This window comes from Periplaneta americana, chromosome 13 (genome assembly GCF_040183065.1).
Source record: "Periplaneta americana isolate PAMFEO1 chromosome 13, P.americana_PAMFEO1_priV1, whole genome shotgun sequence".
Classification (NCBI taxonomy): domain Eukaryota; kingdom Metazoa; phylum Arthropoda; class Insecta; order Blattodea; family Blattidae; genus Periplaneta; species Periplaneta americana.
The window spans coordinates 38,920,471-38,936,227 of record NC_091129.1 but is presented as its reverse complement, the minus strand read 5'-3'; the positions used below and the strand labels follow the sequence as shown (position 1 = coordinate 38,936,227).

At 34.9% G+C, this 15,757-nt stretch overlaps 1 long non-coding RNA gene across 1 annotated transcript in view; it reads left to right on the top strand.

Annotated features, from left to right (window-relative positions):
• LOC138711815 (uncharacterized) overlaps positions 1-15,500 on the top strand; it is a 40,348-nt gene extending 24,848 nt beyond the window's left edge. The window contains exon 3 of the long non-coding RNA XR_011335473.1: positions 14,009-15,500. This is a non-coding gene — a long non-coding RNA (uncharacterized lncRNA). The remainder of the gene's footprint in view (positions 1-14,008) is intronic.
• The last annotated feature ends 257 nt before the right edge of the window (positions 15,501-15,757 follow it).

Here is a 15,757-nt window from a genome sequence, read left to right as displayed (position 1 = left end):
CAATTCACAGGAATTGTCAACTACTCAAAAAGAGGTTCAATCTCAAAAACGAGTCTCTACTAAGCTAAATAAAACTCCATTCATTGCCTTTATTAATAACATTATACAGGAAGCACCTGACTATATTAGACCCCAGTTGGAAGATTTGAAAACTACTTTTGCATGGATAGACTCCAAATCCTATATTGGAACGCCAGAAGTCTAAACAACAAGATTCATGACATATCATACTTGGTATCCAAAAAATTTTATCATATAATCATTATTACAGAGACTTGGTTTCAAAATTATCGACAACAGAACATTAAATCCTACCATTTAATCTCCGCCAACCAGGAACATACTGGAGGTGGTGTCGAAATGTATATCCACAAGTCTGTTCACCTTACTAAGAAATATGAAACGTTTAATATTAATAATAAAATACAAATCATCTCTATCACAGTCAACAATATAAGTATCATGGGTGTATACTGAAAACCCAGGGAGAATATATCATTACACCAATAGAATCATATTTTAACAAACGTTTCTACTCTTTCAATACTAATATGTGGCGATTTTAATATAGCCAACTTTCATATGCATAGACGATGACAGCAAATCCATCATCCTCTCATAGAATTTGCTATATTACATGATTGGCAACTTGCATCTGAACATATTTTAACTAGAAAAGGAAGATGGGGTCAGGATGATTCTCAACCAGACTTAATTTGGTCATCCGAAGACTTACTACAGCATATTAATATTAATAAAATTTTGGATACTATGAATAGTGGTCACTATCCGCTTGATATAGATTTATACTTAAACCAAGCCATTTTCCTCAATCAACCTAATCCAGCACAACCCAGACATATTAATAGTAACAGGGTGGATGAGATAATATCTAAATTACAGAGTTTTCAGGATACAATAAAGGATTTTGACGACATACATAACTTGTTAATGGAAGAATGCCGGAAATGTCCTCTCTCTAAACAATCTGCTAGAAATAAAACGCCTCCCAAACCACCTTGGTGGAATGAAACCTGCAACAGAGCAGTCGCCAAACAAGAGGGCTTGATATATGAGAGGAGTTCATAAGCCGGATTAAGTGTAATCTGTCAAGAAGCTTCTCTCAACTACCAGAGGAGCGCCACAAGCAAGCAAAAAATTGCGGGAATTTCAAAAGACTTCTCTTCACCTGCCCTCTATAGCCTATTATTATTTACAATTTATTACTTACAAATACTCTGCACCTCTCCATTATATTAATATTTATATCAATGTTTGAAATATAACCATCCCTATTAATATTTTGATTTTTTGTCGTTGGAATGAAGATCTCGAGCCAACACCATCAGCATTTTCAGATCGTGATATGCCAGGAAGTGAAGGAAGGAAAAGGATTGTGAAATATGAAATGAATTAGACATGACCTACCAAATCTGTCGTGGTTAGAATGCATTAAATTTATTTAGGTAACAATATTTTTTTCATAAACATACAATATTATATTTTGTTACAATTAACTTCTACAGTCTTATTGCAATACAGAAAGATTTCATGATCCTATTAGTGCAATAATAATTACAATTAACAACATCACAGGGAAGTGTTGTATAAAAAAATCATATGTATACTTGTCTATTGGAAATCGGAGATTATTTCATAAAAAATGTAAAGGCAGTTTATTTAATTTTCTTCAATTTCTAGATATATTATTAGAGTTATTGTGTTATCATCCTCAGTAGAAATCGAAGTCTGCAATGCTGTATTCTTAAAGTCTTATACAAATAAATATTGATGTTGCAAATAAGCGGTTACAATGTGTGTGTGTTTTGCCTTGTGATAACATAGAAGGCTAGTGTAACTGTCATTGTGTTTAAATTATATGAAATGTTAAATATGATATATGCAGTACCTTTCACAAGCTTTGTTTAGTGTGTCGAGAAGATAGCTCCTGTGTTTTATATACAACCCTGGCCACAATGTGTATTACACAATAGCGTATTACCAGGATCACTTTCTGCATCCAGTTTCACAAGCACATGTAAAGTCCAAAAGGCACACAGCTCTTCAAATCTTCGTAATGAAATTTTTATTCTGATACACCATCAGTGCTAAGAGGAACACCTAGATGAAGAAGCTTGACATTGCCCCAGAAGTTTCTCCACTTAGAATGCAGACAGAAATAGTTGAACAACATTCACTCCCGTTCTCTTCCGGAAAGACAGTAACACCAAAAAGGAGGAAAATTCGAAGTCTTCGCATCCAACTGTACCGCTAGAGTATGGAAAGGGAAAACAAGGTACGAGAAGAACTGAAGACAGAACAAGCCCTGTGCACAATGAGGCAAGTTGTGCCTAAGCAATTACATGAACCAATAAAGAAATTGTACAGCTCTTGTTCACAATTTGCTCAGGGATGTCACTGCTCATCAGAATTGAAATGTAAAACCCTTAATATTTACTTACAAAGTCCAAGTGCAACAGAATTTTCAGAAAGTCATTGAAATTTCCTTCTAAAGCCATACTTCTACATAAGTTTGCTAAATATACAAATGATGCTGATTTTGTGAGAAAATATTATATGAGCTAAAATATGCTTGTGACAAAATGACTGCCAGGTGAGCCGCGCTGTCACATGTGCAATGAAATGCCACTAAATATCAGTTTAACTTGTAGCAATAATAATGAGGATACTGTTGATAGGTTTGGAAAACACTCATTATCAGGTAAAACTGCAAATCAGGTGCTTGTGTGTGTTTACGGCAAGTGGTCTTTGTCATAATTACAAGCAGGTACAGAATTAGTTTTTAACAAATTCCGGTACTCCTGATACATAGCTAGTAGATCTTATTTTCAATGCAATTCAGGCATTACAGAACATTGGCCTTAAGGTAGTAGCAACTGTATATGAGCATAGGCTTAATAATCAAAAAGCTTACATCTTGCTTGGGGTAAAGCCAGATCAACCATTCTATTCAGCAAATGGTCAGATAAGAATTGTTTAATTTTTTTACACAAACCATCTCTTAAAATGTACACGAAATATGTCGAAAAAGTATAATGCAATAGTTCAAGACCAATATAGGAAAATGGAAACACGGACATTAAGCCATGCAGTAGCTGCAGACATTTCCTGCTAGCCAAGACTGGCAGTACATGCAGGAGATGCAACACATAGAGCAGAATTTGTAGGCAACATGGACAAGACATTTGATTCACTGAATGGAAGTACAGTTTTCGAGAATAGGAAGACAGTATGTGCGGCTATGGAAGAAAAGTCTATGCATGTATTCACCTGGAATGAAATGTTGAATTTTTAGTAGTGTCAATTTTATAAATAGTGACAAACTGTGCATGTGCCATCCACATCTCGTTGAATTTATGACTTAAATGGAGCAAAATTACTATGGGAAGTTGTTAAAAATTTACACTGATATGCACTCGCTCTAAATTTGGAGTATTAATCAAGATTATTTAGAGATTTACTTTTGCATAATTAGAAATAAGGATGGTAGAACAAGCCAGATAACTCTTCCTGCAATGATATTCAGTACAGTAATCGGGCATTGCTGCTTAAAATAATGTTATGTTCTAGTAACAAATGAAATTGTGAAAGAGGTTAATAGCTGGTGAGGGAATCTTTTAATTTCTCCGATGTTGATAATGAGATCGTGAATGCAAATGCATTATAATATATTCCTGATTATATTGGTAAGAAAGCATGTGATGCTAAACAGTGTGTTTATTGTCGTGCAGCTCTTTCAGACAATGAAAAATACTTACAAGAGGGCATAACATTCATGTTCAAAGAATATGAAAAAGTAAATGAAGATCCTCAGTTGCCCTCAACGCATTTATTAGAATGTGTAACACTGATGACCAAAATGTTTCATAACAGCTTAGAAAATCTGCTGTCAGACAATGATATAATAAAGCAATTTAATGAGCTTTATTCATGATAGTGTTAATTTTGATTTTCTTTCACACTGTAACTTCGAATGCAAAAATTATTTTTTTTCTCACTATAATGTTAAATCAATGCAAGACTCAGAAAACTGAATGAAAATATGTCTTCTGATAATATCAAAAAAAAAAAAAAACAAAAAAACAAAATTCATCTTGCACCAATAAATTGCTAACATTAAATAGCATAAATGTAATATAATCTGAAATTATATTACATAAAACTCCATTTTATTGATGCAGGACTTTTTTCATTTTCTTTCCTTCCTTTCTGTAATCATCACTTGACAGATTTTCATTCATTCGCCGTAATCTTGCATGAATCAGCACTCTTGTGAACAACGAAACCAAATATCTTTTACAATCAGAATTACAATTAGGTGCAAGGAAATCAAAACAAACTTCATCCTGAATGAGGCTAGTAAATCTCTGTACTACATCAGACATAGAAATCAGGTTTTTGAAGTTATTATCAAACTTATGTGTCATATCTTCAACACATTTAAGTAAATTTGCTGAAGGATATTGGAGAACATTCGTAACTTTTTCATATTCCTTAAAAATAGGAAATGTTATACCAGCTGGGAGGACTTTTTCAGAGTCAAGAACAGTTGTGCAACAGTAATTACAGCACTGTTTTGCAGAACAGAGCTTTTTGGCAAGATAACCAGCAACATAAAACATAGCATTGCTGTTAACAAGATCATTACTCAGGTCAGAGAAATTACAACTGCGTGCAATGAACTGATTCACCTCAGAGTTTGGTGGGTTAACCACCATCTCACAACTAGTACCTGTTGACCCTATAGATGCTAGGACAACATCATAGTCAATTTCACAATTTCCCTTGTCACTACATATTAGCATATTCTGGGCAGCAACTGCTCGGAAAGCATAACAAAAGTCGTTACACGAAGGGTTGTCTCTATTACCACCTTTCCTTCTGATTATACAAAATGTGTTTTCCAAACAATTTTGGTTTATCCTCCCCATCAAAAGTGAGTGCATGCCCTCTTTCTTAGCAACCTCCCACAACAATTTTGCAGCATAAAAATGTTGTACCCAACCATATGTGGATGGTGCATGTATTGTCTTTCCTTCAGTATTTATAAATTGGACAGACTGAAAAAAACTCGCCATTTCCTCCCAGACTCCATGGCGGCTGGTACCTTCCTTCACTGCACCACATAATGGCTTCATAATGTCCGTCATCACTCTGCCATTTAATGAATCAAAAGCTTTATCCACATAACCTACGAATTTTCCAGTGTGTACTCCTCCTTCAAGCATCCCAAAAGATGACATCGTGAGAATGGCTGCAGCAAACAAATGACTTAAAACTCTTGCTGCTGTGTGCACCCTCGTAACTCTGAAACCAGACACATAATCATCTTTATCAGTTAGTTTAGTCGCACGAAACTCATTATCTTTATCTGAGTTATATAACTGCACAATGTGCTCCCATTTTGCAGTGTAATTATCGTAAAACTTAGCAGAATACTTTTTGAACATGTTTCGTGTACTTTTAATCAAGTGTGGACTGTCAAAAAATGGTACAATTTTCCTGTCATTTATTGTAAAGGAGGGCTGATCTGTAGTAACTTCCAATAAATGATACGCCTTTTGATTGTTAGAGCCCTGATCACAAACAGTAGCTACTACTTTTAAACCAATGCTTCTCAGCTTCTCTATTGCTTTGACAATGAGTTCAACTCATGTATTGCTAGGGGTGCTTGAATGTGCTAAGAAATAGCACAGAACTTGTTTGTAATTACTTCAAATATCTCTAACCATAAACACAAGACCTTGGTTGGCAATTCTATCTGATGAATAATTGCCAGAATACCTCTCAAAGCCATCTACGATGTCTTCATTACTATTGTAGCACAAGTTTGCTTTTAAAGATATTTCATCCCACATAAGGCAACACAGTTTGTCAGTCTCAGTTATCTTACTACAGGCATTCCTTAGTATGTCAAATAGTTTATCACTAAAACCATCATCAGTGGTAACTAAAATTAATGACGATCTGGACTCAATCTGGACATGGACACGGAAATTACGACTTAAACTAAATCCAGAAAAATCATAGTCAATCAGGGTGGGCCATTCACGTTTGTTAAGCACTATTACCATACCAAATTTGTCCCCGATTAAAATATACGGCACCGAAATTCCGTTCAGTGAATCAGTAAAGAATCCAGGTGTTTATGTGGATAAAAGTTTAAATTGGAACATTCAAGTTTCAGAAACCTGCAAAAAAGTATTCTCATTAATACACTCGTTTAGGCGATTGAAGAATTTTCTACCCTTTTCCATGAAAAAAATATTAATGCAAACACTCGTGATGCCCCACTTCGATTACTGTGATATTCTGTTTACTGACCTAAGCGTTACTTCGGCGCAGAGACTACAACATGTTCATAATATGTGCGTCCGTTTCGTCTGCAATATTCGCCAGGCTGATCACATAACACCATCCCTCGAAATGTTGTCCTGGCTCCGTCTAGAAGATCATAGGAAAATCCACTGTCTTTCCCTTGTCTTTCACATATTGCATTTCTCCACTCCTGTCTATCTTGCGCCTCGTTTTCAGAATTTATCCACCCATCATAACTTAGACACATGATCACAACACTCCTTAATGTTATCCATTTCCTCCCACCGAACATCCTCATATTCGTCTTCTTTCACTGTGGCTGTTCCTCAGCTTTGGAATTCCCTACCGAGTAATGTCAGGGACTGTCAGACATTAAACCAATTTAAGAATACGCTAACAAAATATTTTTCTAACAAATCTTTTAACAATAATAGCTGTTTCAGGTTTCTCAATGTTTAATGGTTATATATATATATATATATATATATCACAATTAAATATCTAAATTATCTCATCATTATTATTATTATTATTATTATTATTATTATTATTACTATTACTATTATTATTATTATTATTATTATTATTATTATTATTATAACTATTTCTTACCAATGTTTATTATTGTCACACTAACATTACTTATCCAACTTTAATTATTTACTTTCATGTTGTTTTATGGTCTAGATATTAATGTAATAACTATGTAAGCAATTGTATTCAATTAGAATTAGAGTCTGGCTGGGCGGAAGAGAAGGCCTACTGGCCTTAGCTCTGCCAGATTAAATAAATACATAAATTATTATTATTATTATTATTATTATTATTATTATTATTATTATTATTATTATTATTACTTTTGCAATACTCTAAGCAATGGAGGCTTTGAAGGGAAATTTAATAACTTCCTAATCATCCTATAGGAACTTGGGCTCTGTAAATAAATGTTAAGAGCCTTTGTTTTCATTTCTAGTGACCACCAATTCCTCTGTACACACCGTGCATCTGAAGAGATACAATTTCTTACTGGTTGATATAATGGCCCAGGAACCTTACTCTTTATACATGCAAGGGCAGTGTGTATCTTCGGTTCTTTCTGCGTAGTCTTGAGAACTCTTCCTCTCGAACGATGCAATTGTACTCAAAGATGCGAATCTTTCTCCTCTTTGGTGTTAGGTCCCGCAGAATCTGTATAAAACGAAACAACAGAAAATATATAATTATAAACTAACAGTAAGAGTAAGCAGGCCTATAACACCACGAATAGAGGGTGCAGTTATGGGGTCTACTAAGCCCAATACAGGCTACTTATCTTTTCCTATAAATAACAATTACATAATCTTCAATTTTGACAGAATATACTGTATGTGTGTAGTTCTGAAGCATTGAAATTGCATATCATCGGCTTATTTTAAAAAATCTTGTAACTGCATTTCAGAAAATTGCACATAAGAACTTTTTATTTTTATACCCAGCTAACAATTGTTATGCATTTGTTGTATACAAAAAGTAGAAGCATTTTCATACTAACGAGGTGTTATCAGGAGACGCATTTTAAAAAATAATAAATTTTGACTTGGTTTTAGAAGTAAGCTGATGATACCTAAGAAGTATATGGTTACCTTGACCGATGGAGATAGCCTGAACTTTGCAAGGTATGGCTTCTCTATTCAAATGTGTGCAGAGGGTACTTGTGAAGTACTTATCTTCAAAATGGTCCGCACACACCGAAAGCTGTTATGCAATTTCTTGGGCAGATTCACCTTTAGGTCTTCTCTGCCCATTGCTTCTAGCCATCCCTTGTATCTGAAATAAAAAAGGGAAATAAAAATAATAGGATAAATATAAATAATATAATGTATCTATAATACAATATAATATAATATAAATATAAATGATGAGCACAGGAACACTATTTCGTGGTACCTTGTAAAATCACTGGGATATGCTAGAAAATGAAAAGAAATTGCTCCAGTGACCTTAAAGATAAAATATAAATAATTCCTCCATTTGTAATACTTTTTTGGTTAGCCTTTTTATATGTTGGAAATTTGTAGTAAAACGGTTTAAGTATAAACTACCATGTCTCAGTGCATCTGATCCCTTCGATTTTCTGCTTTATCTGAGTGATTTTATAAAGAGATACAAACAAGCGTTCCTGTGATTATCATTCGGTACTTTGCCTCATCACACATGACAGAATAAAGTTACTTAAATCACTGAAAATAACTTCTAAAATTGTAGCAAACCAGATAAATCAAACATCGGTGTCGTGTGCAGTAGGGTACCGGAGTTTCAGTACAAAGAATAACTGCAATAGATCGTTCTCTTGAAATATATCCACCACGTGGTATTGTTAATTTAGATGAATACATAATACAGAAATTAAATATAATACATATATGTATTATGGAATGGCCATGGAATGAGATCGGAGAAACAGAACAGTTTGACGTTATTTATGTGAACTTATTAGTGTCATTTAAGGTGTTTCGACTTATTTTATGTAAGATATACATAGTAATTATTGTTTTTTAAACAAAGTGGTATTCGCATAATAATTTATTGAATGACTTTTGGAAAATAGCGACTTTTTCGCCTTGTTTCCTGCAATGTTGTGTGTTGCTATAGACATTTTATCAACAACGTCCAGGTTTTATTGGTTTTGCATATCGTGATATGAAAGTTTTATAGTTCTGTGCTGTGTCTGATATAAGTTTTGGAATATACTGTAGGTGAGACTATTGCGATATATGAGACTTTACAAATACCATATATTATTATTAATTTATAGACCCTTACTTGGTCAAGTATAAGCAAATCTTTTATATTTCTTACTACATGGAGGCTGCAACAGGAGAAGAGTCAACCGACATAAATAATATTTCTTTAGATACTTGTAACACAACGCAGAGTTCTAATCAAATTCAGTGTGATTATTGTGAAAAATGTTTCTTAAATTCAACATACATATTAGTAAATCCCACCCAGATATTCATCGAGAACGTCTCATTCGTAAACAACCCCGATGTTCAACCACCGTGTGGAAGAACAATTCCAATAATTTAACTAATAATTCTGAAAACCACTCTACTGCTAATACAAGTCCTTTATCCTTCTACAAACAAAATCTTTCTACTTGGAATGATAAATTTAGTGCACAGTTATCCGACAATGTGTTTGATGATGTGACACAGCAATTCCTGATTTTCTTATCCGAAGCAATTGATTATCTACCTGGACCCAAACATCCAACCAGGAAATATTACGAAGCAAGAAAACTAAAGAAAAATTTAAATAACCAGAGGACTTACAGCAGATCCACTAACCCAGAAAGAGCCACAAAACGAGACCGACAGAAAAGAAAAAACAGATTTCTTTATGAGAAAACACAATTTGATTACTTCAATCAACGGCGGAAAGCAATAAGAACAGTACTGAGTCAAAATAAACCAACGTGCAAATTAGATGTCAGCGAGATGCAACAACTTTACAGTTCAAATTTTTCTCAACCAAATAACAATATTCGATCAGAATATCCATCCCATTACACCGAAGCAGAAATACTCGAATTAGATGAAACATTCCAGAAATATATCACCAAGTCAGAAGTTGCGCTTTCAATATCTCGAATCGCGGTGGACACCGCTCCTGGCCCAGACCACGTCCTGATGAGAGTTCTGAAGGATGATACTGCTGCAGAAATCATCTCCTCCATAGCTACAAGAATGCTCCATATTGGGCACGTACCTCCATGCTTCCAGACCGCAAGAAGTGTTCTCCTTTATAACTCTGGTGACGAAAATGACTTTAAAAACTGGAGACCAATTACTATTTGTTCCGTGTTACGTAGAGTAATTGAATGCGTCCTCGATAAATGCCTTCGGGAATACATAAAATTCAATCCTCATCAGAGGGGATTTACACATTCTCCAGGAACAATAGTTAATACATCCCTTCTCAGGTCCACTTCAATGTCCGCAAAATCTAAAAAATGTAATGCAACTCTCGTTTTCCTTGACGTTAGTAAGGCATTCGATAATATCGGGCACTTGTACCTATCAAACACATTAGATAGCTTGGTTATTCCAAGCTTGTTGAAAACGTTAATTTTGAAACTTCAACTAAATAATTCCACTAGAGTAGAAAACAATCATAAAAAAACTAATCCCATTGGTTTGCGAAAAGGAGTTATGCAAGGATTGCCCCTTTCACCCGCATTATACAATCTATGTACTGATCACATCCTTAATGAAATGTCAGAAGACTCGATCGCTGCCAAATAAGGTTTCAATCTTGTTTCAGGTTTAAAACCTATTACTGTACTTGGTTTTGCAGATGATACTGTTATCATAGCTAAAAACAAAAACTCTGCTTTAGAACTCACAAGGATGCTATTGATTGTTTCAAAGCTATTGGTTTAGATATAACTTACTTACAAATGGCTTTTAAGGAACCCGAAGGTTCATTGCCGCCCTCACATAAGCCCGCCAGCGGTCCCTATCCTGTGCAAGATTAATCCAGTCTCTATCATCATACCCCACCTCCCTCAAATCCATTTTAATATTATCCTCCCATCTACGTGTCGGCCTCCCTAAAGGTCTTTTTCCCTCTGATCTCCCAACTAACACTCTATATGCATTTCTGGATTCGCCCATACGTGCTACATGCCCTGCCCATCTCAAACGTCTGGATTTAATGTTCCTAATTATGTCAGGTGAAGAATACAATGCGTGCAGTTCTGTGTTGTGTAACTTTCTCCATTCTCCTGTAACTTCATCCTGCTTAGCCCCAAATATTTTCCTAAGCACCTTATTCTCAAACGGTTTAGATATAAATGTAAATAAATCTGTAGCTATTAATATTTCTCGCGGTAAATTGCATCCAAATCAACTAAACATTTCTGATGACACTACTATCACATGCTTAACTGCAAATGAGCATGTACGCTACTTAGATGTTAATTTTTCTGATGTTTGTATATTCGATTCCCAAACCGTTTTAAACGACCTGAAAACTAGATTAGATTTGCTAATTTCGTCTCCTTTATTACATCCTGATCAAAAGTTTTGTATATTAAATTCCTCAATTTGCCCATCATTAATCTACACATTTCAGACAATACCCTTGAAAACAATACCCAATACTTTTTTAGATAATGCTGATAAAATTATTAAAAGCACTCTGAAAGAAATTTTGCAACTACCAGCTGACACACCCGATTCTATGATATATACACATCGTAAATATAAAGGTCTTGGTCTTTTTAAGGTATGCTGGGAATCCATGCTACAACACATTAACGGCTTAAGGGTATTACACAAAACTAATGATCCTTACATTACTTCCACTAGGGACCTTATTGAGGAGAGTAAAACATGTTTAAAGAGCCTTAAATTAACTCCTGCTAATTCTTTTTTAAATAATCGTGAAAATTTTGTGGACTCTCGAAAAGTTAGAGACGCTTTAAGAGACAAAGAATTTGAAAATTGGTGTACATTGTAACAAAAGGGTAAAGGAGTGATTCTTAACAAAGAGTTCCCCCCAGCAAACAGCTGGATAAGAAATCACAAAGGTCTAACGCTCTCAGAATGGATAGACGCCCTTAAAATGATAGGCTATGTCGCTCCGGTCCGAGCTGTACCGGGTAGAAGTCGGAATGGTACCCGCTGTAGGCGCTGTCTCAGCGAGATTGAAACTCTTCCCCATATCCTTGGCTTCTGCCCCTATAGTGAGGCCCTTCGCAACATCCGTCACCATGCTGTCTGTTCTATGCTGGCCGAGGCACTGAAGGAAGTAGGGTTTACAGTCCATCAAGAGGTGCAGGGACTAGCCACACAAGGAAGTGTTCGGCGAATTGATATCATTGCCATTAAGAACAACTCGGCATATATTCTTGATCCCACCATCAGATTTGAGACACATGCAAATCAACTGCATGAGGTGGACAGTGAAAAGAAACGGATCTATGAACCAACAATCCCGTTCAATAAAGATAAATATAGCCTGTCCCACATTGATGTGATAGGTCTGATGGTGGGAGCACGAGGTACCATATCCTCCTTCTTTGCCAACACATGTAAAAACTTGGGCCTAACACACAGCATTGTGAAGGAAATAGCCATTAGTGCCCTCAAAGGATCGGTTCAGATATTGAGACATCATTTGTATGGGAGTGATAATGGAAATTTCAAGTTATCTTAACCGATGGCTGTTAATTGGTTTAGATATCAATGCCAATCAATCCGTACTATTATTTTTCTCGTGGTATATGGCATTCAAATCATTCTAACCTATCTGATGATATTTCCCCCCCTTTCTTAACTGTAAATGATCACAAACGCTACTTAGGTGTAAATTTTTCTGACATTTTGCATATTCGATTTCCTAACCGTTTCAAATGTATATCATTTTACCTTTTAGGTGTGTTTCCAAATTGTATGTAATACGCTTTATCAAATCTGGCAACCTTTCCATAAGGGAAGCTAAATTTATTATTATATATAGATATATATATATATATATATATATATATATATATATATATATATATATATATATATATATATATACATATACACACACACACACGAATAGTATCTGGTATCTTATATAATTTATAATGATGCACGTGACTAGAAAAATCTACAGTACATCAAATTTGTTTAAGTGATAAAATTACTATTATTGTAAATGAAAACTCACCATTCACTATCTCGCGATATTTTGAAGAAACACTTATTTGAGTGGCTGTCCTTCTTATTTCTATAATTCAAATATTCACACTTCACATACGATGGCATCTTTCACAGTACACAACAGATACAAGACAAATCAAGATGTCTTCCTTCTCCTTCGGTTCTTTCTTTCACCTTCCTACCTTAACAGGACTGACAACTTAAACCAAAAGCACGCATGCTCATTGTCCATTTCTTGGCATCTGAATTCAGTGCCGGAATGTTGGTAAGAAATGATGGTAGCGTTCGTAGTGTCGGTTAAAAGAGTTAGCGGCGATTGAACCCCTCTATTATATTTAAGTCCTCTTGGTCTGGAATCAATACTCCATTTCATATAGAAATATGAGAACAAATGGATGAGCCATTTGCAATGTATGAGATCCCCTAGAATCCCAAAAGCTATGCTTCACTATCAGTCCCATTGGAAGAGATCTCTGGTACGTCCCAAAAAGAGCTGGGGAGAAAATTCCTCTTTATTATGAGATTGTAATGGCCTACAACTTGTATAGATGATGATGAAGTAGAGGTGTTTGGGAATGCTTCTTGTAGCAAAAGCATAGTGTGGTGGTTTTGGTTTTTCCACACCCACACTGCATATGCAAGGAATTTATCGCCATTGGGTACAATTTAAGAGAAAAATATTATATGCTGACAAACATTTCAGAATATTATTGTTTTACAAAATATCTTAATTTGGGGCTTTATACCTGAAAATGTGCTACATTACATGCTCAGCAGTCTCTTATGTACAGGAACACCTGAAATATGCAAAAATATGTAGAATTGATTTTGAACATTCTGCATTACAGCTGTTTAAAATGATTTTACATCACTTGCAAATGGACAGTAAAATATGCAGTTGCATATGACTCCTCACCCTATTAATATGCCATTCAATGAAAGCCTGTGAATGCAGTTAATTTTGCTTGCAGGCTACCCAGGACCATTCGAGGCCTTGTGTGTTATCCCGCAGCTCCCACATCAGCAGAAGATGAGGAGGAGGAGGAAACAACGAAGAGTTGCTGCTGTTCATGTTTGAGATATATATTTTATGGGCTTTGTAGTCGTTTTATGCGTAAGTAGTTATAAATTGTATGCTAAAGCCATTTTTCAGATAGATCGCCCTCAGCCTGTTCTTATATTTCCCTCCCCACTTGTTCAAAGTTGAGCTGTTACAGTAGTAGTGAATTATGTGCACTCCTTAATGTTACCAACCATTAAATCTTTCATTTTGTTTGGCGATCTCTCTCTTTATGTGCTAAAAATGTCTGAATCTCATGCTCCGTCCCTTGGTTCCACTCAATGCGGCGATAATTAAGCACATGTGGTCGAATTTTCCATTTAATTCCTTTGTTTTCCGATAGGCACAACATGCTTAGAAATGTTTGGAGCTGTAGGCATATTATAAATTAATCATATTTTTATGGCCATGCAACAGGAAAGGGGTGTACGTTTTTCTTGGTTCTTCTTGTTTTAACACTTCGTCCCAAGAAATTTCTTTTCTTTTGCTGCCACTAAAGTGCACTGAAATTAATCTGTGAATGGCAACAGACTTACTGCAAGCTAAACCCATGCATTTCCTTTGTTTTCTTGAATATAGTTAGTAATTACGAATGTTCTAGAATTTTTAAAGATTATGTGGTATTTTGTTGGAAAGTATATTTAAAGACCATGTTGGGTCCGATAAGCTGTGAGAAATTCCAAAAGTTTTATTAATATTACAATAACATAAATGTTTTATTTTAACATTTTGATGAATGTTTTCGGTTCAAGGAACCGTCATTAGATCCCCAATTAACCTACAAAATCTTATGAACAAAGTATTATAAACAATCGGTGAAACCATGGGTTTTATAAAATAGATTCGGATGCATAATGAATTATGATATCACATATTGAGTCACAAGTAAATGAGTAAAATTCATAATAGTACCATAAAACAGTAAAAACTGTATGTACAAGAATAGAATTGTTAAAAAGTAAATGATCAGTCCACTTTTATGAGTATAAGATTAAGCTATATAAATAGCATAAGCACCATTCAATGTGACTGCATAACAAGATTAACATGAAGGCTGCATTTACAAATGTCAGATCGATATGCTGATGCGAATTGGCAGAGTAGTGAAGAGAGGTGAATATGCAGCTTCATGTGTGGTAAGACTGGAGTAACACTTGAGACATGCGTGGTCTTGTAATCTGAAAGTATGTACAAATTCTTATTTACTATATTGAAAGGATTAATAATGAAAATTATTTATGATTTGTAACCAAATGATGTTAATTCACGAAACACGAAAAGAAGGGGGGCAACCAATTAAATAAAGAAATTACTTACCTAGACGGAGCAAAAGAAAATATATCCGTTGTTGTATAAAGTTCAGCCACAAATGTTGACGAACGTTACGCTTACAAAAGGACTAAGTAACATCAAATTGAAGGGTGGGGGGGGGGGGGGAAAAGCATATTGGAGTATCGGAAGTCACGTGTGTAAGGAGAATTTAAATTATAAAGCAGACTATGTATGTTTGGGAATTGCTCATTCAGAAGGGATAAACCATTATTTAATGCTTGTGAAATATAAAATTCTTCAGCAATATGTATATGTGGATTGTCACCCATAGGATGAATGCCCTGTAGTGTATTATTTATATTGGTTAATTCATGACCTTGTTCTATCA